The following is a 6905-nucleotide window of genomic DNA, read 5'->3' as shown; positions in this document are numbered from 1 at the left end:
CATAGAATCACAGAATCGTCAAGGTTGGAAAAGACCCTTATGATCATCGAGGCCAACCGTCAACCTATCACTGCCAAGTCCATCTATACCATGTCCTCGAGCACCGTATCTATCCGTTCTTTAAATACCTCCAGGGATGGAGACTCAACCACTGCCCTGGGCAGCCTGGGCCAATGCTTGACCACCCCTTCGGTGAAGAAGTTTTTCCTAATACCCAACCCAAACCTGCCCTGGCGCAGCTTGAGGCCGTTCCCTCTCGTCCCATCGCTTGTTCCTGGGGAGCAGAGACCGACCCCCCCGGCTCCAGCCTCCTTTCAGGCAGTTGCAGAGAGCGATGAGGGCTCCCCTCAGCCTCCTCTTCTCCAGGCTGAGCCCCCCCAGCTCCCCCAGCCGCTCCTCCCCAGCCTTGGGCTCCAGCCCCTGCCCCAGCCTCGCTGCCCTGCTCTGGCCACGCTCCAGCCCCTCCATGGCCGCCTTGGGGTGAGGGGCCCAGCGCTGAACACAGCATTCGAGGGGCGGCCTCACCAGTGCCCAGTACAGGGGCACCATCACCTCCCTGGTCCTGCTGGCCACACTACTTCCTGATACAAGCTAGGATGCCACTGGCCCTCTTGGCCACCTGGGCACACTGCTGGCTCATGTTCAGGCAGCTGTCAACCAACGCCCCCAGGTCCTTTTCCGCCAGGCAGCTCTCCAGCCGCTCCTCCCCACGCCTGCAGCGGTGCCTGGGGTTGTTGTGCCCCAAGGGCAGGACCCGGCCCTGAGCCTTGGTGAATCTCACGCAGTTGGCCCCGGCCCATCGCCCCAGCTTGTCCAGGTCCCTCTGCAGAGCCTCCCTGCCCTCCAGCAGATCGACACTTCCACCCAACTTGGTGTCATCTGCAAACTGACTGAGGGTGCCCTCGATCCCCTCATCCACATCATCAATGAAGATATTGAACAGGACCGGCCCCAGTACTGAGCCCTGGGGACACCACTGGTGACCGGCTGCCAACTGGATTTGACTCCATTCACCACCACTCCCTGGGCTCAGCCGCCCAGCCAGTTTTTAACCCAGCGTAGAGTGCACCCATCCAAGCCGTGAGCAGCCAGCTTCTCCAGGAGAGTGCTGTGGGAGACTGTGTCAAAGGCCTCACTAAAGTCCAAGTAGAAACATCCACAGCCTTCCCCTCATCCACCAAGCGGGTCACCTTGTCATAGAAGGAGACCAGGTTAGTGAAACAGGACCTCCCTTTCATAAACCCATGCTGGCTGAGCCTGACCCCTCGGTTGTCCGGCACTTGCTGCATAATGGCACTCAAGATGACCTGCTCCATGACCTTCCCCGGCACCGAGGTCAGGCTGACAGGCCTGTAGTTCCCGGGATCCTCCTTCCGACCCTTCTTGTAGAGGGGCATCACATTTGCTAGCTTCCAGTCATCTGGGACCTCTCTGGTTGACCAGGACTGCTGATAAATAATGGAGAGTGGCTTGGCCAGCTCCTCTGCCAGCAACCTCAGTGTCCTCGGGTGGATCCCATCTGGGTCCACGGACTTGTGCGCATCCAGGTGGAGGAGCAGGTCGGTGACTGCCACCTCTTCAACAACTGGGGCTTCACTCTGCGTCCTATCTCCGTCTCCCAGCTCAGGGGCCTGAAAAACCCAAGGATGACTAGCTTGACTATTAAAGACTGAGGCAAAGAAGGCATTAAGTACCTCTGCCTTCTCCTCGTCCTTCGTGGGAAGGTTACCTCCTGCATCCAACAAAGGAGGGAGATTCTCCCTGCCCCTCCTTTTGTCGCTGATATATTTTTTAAAACATATTTTGTTATCTTTAACGGCGGTGGCCAGTTTAAGTTCCAGCTGCGCCTTCGCCTTTCTGATCTTCTCCCTGCATAACCTCACAACATCCTTCTAGTCCCCGAGTCGCCTGCCCCTTCTTCCAAAGGCGGTAGGCTCTCCTTTTTTTCCTGAGTTCCAGCCAAAGCTCTGTTCAGCCAGGCCGGTCTTCTCCCCCGCCTGATCGACTTGCAGCACACGGGGACGGCCTGCTCCTGCGCCTTTGAGATTTCCTCCTTGAATAACGTCCACCCTTCCTGGACTCCTGTGTCCTTCAGGATGGCTTCCCAAGGGACTCTGTTAACCAGAACAGCCCAAAGTCCGCCCTTCTATAGTTCAGGGTAGCGGTCTTGCTGACCCCCTTCCTTACCTCTCCCAGAATTGAAAACTCTATCATTTCATGGTCGCTGTGCCCAAGACAGCCTCCGACCACCACATCGCCCACCAGGCCTTCTCTGTTCGTGAACAGCAGGTCCAGCGGGCACCTCCCCTGGTGGGCTCGCTCACCAGCTGCATCAGGCAGTTATCTCCCACACACTCCAGGAGCCTCCGAGACTGCTTCCTCTCCGCTGTCTTGTATTTCCAGCAGATACCTGGTCAGTTGAAGTCTCCCACGAGAACAAGGGCTAGGGATTGTGAGACTTCAGCCAACCGCTTGTAGAATACTTCATCTGTTTCCTCGTCCTGGTTGGGTGGTCTGTAACGGACTCCCACCACGATACCTGCCTTGTTAGCCTTCCCCCTGATCTTTACCCATAAGCACTCAACCTTATCGTTACTGTCGTTGAGCTCCAAACAGTCAAAAAGCTCCCTAACATACAGGGCTCCCCCTCTCCTTCCTAGCCTGTCCCTTCTCAAGAGCTTGTAGCCGTCCATTGCAGCACTCCAGTTGTGCGAGTCATCCCACCACGCTTCCGTGATGGCGACCACATCATAGTTTTCCTGCCGCACAGTGGCTTCCAGCTCCTCCTGTTTATTGCCCATGCTGCGTGCCTTGGTGCAAATGCACTTCGGTTGGGCTACAGATCTCTGCACCAACACAGGCATGCTACCCCTAGGCTCATCCCAAGCAAGCCTGGTTTTATCCCCTTCCCCCGTTGCATCTAGTTTAAAGCCCTCTCAAGGAGGCCAGCTAACTCCTGGGCCAGGATCCTTTTCCCCCTTTGCGACAGGTGAACCCCACCTGTCTCCAGCAGGCCTGGTGCCATGTAAACCGCCCCATGGTCGAAAAACCCAAAATTCCCTCGCTGGCACCAGCCCCCAAGCCACGTGTTGATGAGCTGGGTCTTCCTGTTCCTTTCCATATGCCTCCCGCCTACTGATGGGATGGAGGAAACCACCACCTGTGCTCCTGATCCTTCAAGCAATCGCCCTAGCTCTCTAAAGTCCCTTTTGATTGTCTTGATGCCACTATCAGCTACCTCGTCACTGCCGACTTGAACAACCACTAGCGGATAATAATCGGAAGCTTTCACCAGTCTGGGGAGCTTTCTGGTAACGTTTCTTATCCTTGCCCCAGGGAGGCAGCAGACTTCCCTATGGGATGGGTCAAATAACGCATCTCGCAGCCAATTTTGGCAAGGCGGGGTGCAAAGCTTCCCCCACCGAGGATTTACGCCACGCCGGGGGGTTCGCAGCGTTCCCCCATCAAACCCACCCCCAGACGATGCGCGGAGGCTCTAGGGACCCAACTCGATATTGGGTATTTTTTTTTTTTTCCCTTTGCAAAGAAATGAATTCCTGCCGCAGGACTGCCCCGTGCCCGGCCACCGCCGTTTCCCACGGGATTTCATTTCCATCCCATCCTCACGACAGACAAAACCAGCAGCCGGACCCTCGAGGCTTTTATTTCTACGGTTCGCCGCGCCGGGGTGGGGTTTTGCCAATCCTTGAGATAATTAGCGATATTAACGCCGATTTTTACATTGGAAATAATGTGAAATATTGGCTCCGGTAGCAGGCAGCTCATTGCTGAAGGCGACAGAGTTTATTCCTCTTTATCGGGCTGGAAAGCAAGAGGTAGAGGGAACCTGGAGGGCACCAGCCCCACGTGAAGACCGAGACGTCCAGCGCCAACGATATTAATTGATAAAATACCTGTTGAGGCGACGGCTCCGGTTTTGCCAAGGCTAATTGAACTACTGCATCAATATTTGACGAGCATCCTCCTCTCGGCCCTCAGCCTACGTAGGATGGGGTTTCCTTGCCGGCAAGAAGCGAGGCAACGGGGCAGAGAGTTTTACCCGAGGCAAGAGGCAAGGCCGCCGTAATTAGGTTTTAATTGCCGCCGGCTCGTAGACGATCCTGGGGTAATTACTGGGGCCGCAGCTCAGCGAGGGGGAGCTGGGATTTGCTTGAAGGATATTTAGACCCTTCGGTCTCTTGGGTTCCCCTGCTAGGTTTATAGCATCTGAAAACAATAAACGGCGTTCAATAAAACTCCAGCAATAATAATGCATCCCAAACGCCTATTTTTACCGTGCCCCCAAGACAGAATATTAAAAGCTTCGCTTCCTGGGATATTCGGGGTCCGCAGCTCCCTCCCGCTGGTGGGATGGGCTCCAATGGCCACCACAGCTCCGGTAGACGCCGCGGTTTTAAAACCCACTGGAAAATACCGCGCTTTGGCAACATATTCGCTGCCTTAGCAGAATGCCACGAGCGTCCGCTGGGTAGTTAGTCATTGCTAATGACTAAGCCCTGCCCTAATATTTCATTTACAAAGGATAAATTGCCAGTTAGATTAATTCAGCATGATGAGCACCGAGTAATTTGGAGAAGAAAAGGGCGTGGGGGGGAAATCCTGGCTGTCTGAGAAGTGAATTTGTAACGAGCTCCGCCATCACCCCGTCCAAAGCCATTTGGAAATCGCGTCAATAAAACGGTTTGCAAAACGCCCCGGCGGCAGCAGCGGGGAACGGGACCGTTCTCCTGCCCCACGAGCGCGCGGGCAGAGGTTTTCCCATCCCAGGATGGCCTCAGTGACAAGGACAAAGCAGGAGCTGGGCGAGCACCATCTATTAATAAAAGAGGAGGGGGATGCCCTCGGCCAGGCTCGCGGCGTCTGCTGGAGAGGGACGAGAATGGGGCGATTCATGCCCAGCACAAGCCGGCTTTGTCCTGCCGACCACCTCGGGCTCGACCCGTAGCCTAGAAATGGCGTCTGGCTTTGCCAAGCCAGCCCCGGGACCTCAATAAATCCTTTGGAGGCTCCAGCCATAGATCCATCAAAACGCATCCCGCTGTCCTCTTCTCTTAGAGAGGCCCCGTCCTGGGCTCCGTGTATCCCGCCCTGCTCCCAAAGGAGATGGGTGAGGGCCAGCACGCTTTGTCGTCTCCCAGGAGAAACGATTCCTCCAGCAGGAGCAGACAGATGGTCTGCGGAAGATGTGCTGCTCGGTCGTCTGTCGCAGCCCTCGGAAAGTCTATTTTCAAGACAGTTTGGGGTTTTTTTGTAAATACCTGAAGCTTCCCGGGAGACAGGATGGTCCCATCTGTTGTTTAACCATCTCCTCTCCTGGGCTGACCTAGGTGGGTACATAAAACCGTGATGTTCCCTCACCCAGGGAGACCAAGCTCCCTCTCGGCACAGAAAACGCTCCGGTATTGAGAAAAAAAAAAAAAAACCACACTCATCCCTTTCCTTTAGCAACTTAAAACCTAGCGATGCAAAGAGCCAGCGGACCGCTGATCATCTCCAAATCCACTGCTCCCCAGCTCCTCAAGCAACTCTGGCCCCAGCTGTGCTCTGCTCGGGAGATGGGCAGATGTGAAACCAGAGGCAAAGCCGCCCCGAACAGATTACCCTGGCTTTCTCACCACGGATTGCATTTTTGCAGAGAAAGAAGAAAAGGTGGCTGCATCCAGCTGCTCTGCCTCTCCCTGCTGCTAAAAGGTACCAGGGAACTGCCTGACCTGAATATTTATTAATCGGATGAGCCGAACAAAGCCCCGGGCATCTCTGATGATGCTACTTGCAATCCAGCCAGCTCTGGACCGCTCCATCACAGGGCAGCGCCGTGGCACACCGAGCAGCCCTGCAAACAAATCCCTTCTGGTTTTAACCCCACATCAGCAAAAGAAAAAACAACCTTTTTAGAGCCCAGTGGGTTGAAAGGCGTGAATAACTGGGGTAACCAGCAAGGCGATTCCTGCAATTACATCCCTGGTTAGCAGCTGGCCAGAAAGCAGAGCCCTTTTTGGCAGCAAGAACTCATGAAGTTTTCAGAGGTTGGCGTCTGGCGGAGAAGACGCAGGGGAAACGACGGCTGGGTCAGCGGACCAAGCCTCTCTCTGCACGCAGAAATCATTTCTTCCCCACCACAACGGGCATGAGGACTGTTTAAACAGCATCAGGCAGTGAGGAAGATGTCGGTATCTCACTGAAGGAGCAAAAAAATAAAACTTACTGGAGCTGGAAAGCGGCAGCAAAGTCATCCAGGGTCTTGGGAGGCTCCTTTGCCAGGACCCTCCAGCTGCAGGAAGGCATTTACTGCCGTGCCGTGCCACCACCTTGGCAGAAGGAAGAGCAATCTTCTTTATTTTATGGGTTTTTTTAAACCAGCACACTAAGGAATCCTTGCAAAACCTTGAGAAGCCTGTGGCAGGGAGGGGCTGCCCTTCCAAATGAGCTCGTTTAAACCAAATATATGACTAATTAGCAGGGTAGAGGTGATGGCTCCGAGGCCCGGGATCAGGCAGAACGCGCAATCGCGTTTGCCTTCACAGAGCCCAGGGCAGCCAGCCGGCTGGGAAGAGCAAGGAGTCGGGTTAGTCATTGATTTATTTGGAGCAAGAAACCCCTCCCTGTCCCAGGAAAGCTGCAATCCCGCTCCCAGGAGTAAATCCATAGGAAATAAGTGAAGCTTTCCGAGGACGGCGGGTCTTCTTGGAACCCTCCTCCCCGGTTTGGGCTGACGTTTGGTGGCTGGGGCTGTCTTTTGGGTGGAGAAGATGGATGCAGGCAGATCCTCCTGCCCAAACTCCTCTGCTCGCTGCATCCCAGAGGCGCCCAGTCTGGTGCTACAACCCTGGTAAAAACCAGTCCACTAAAAGGGGTTACTCAATCAATGTTTTAATTGACTTGAG

This window comes from Nipponia nippon, unplaced genomic scaffold (assembly GCF_047370975.1).
Source record: "Nipponia nippon isolate SJK-2023a ecotype South Korea unplaced genomic scaffold, ASM4737097v1 scaffold_28, whole genome shotgun sequence".
NCBI classification, from domain to species: Eukaryota; Metazoa; Chordata; class Aves; order Pelecaniformes; family Threskiornithidae; genus Nipponia; species Nipponia nippon.
Note: the sequence above shows the minus strand (reverse complement) of the source record.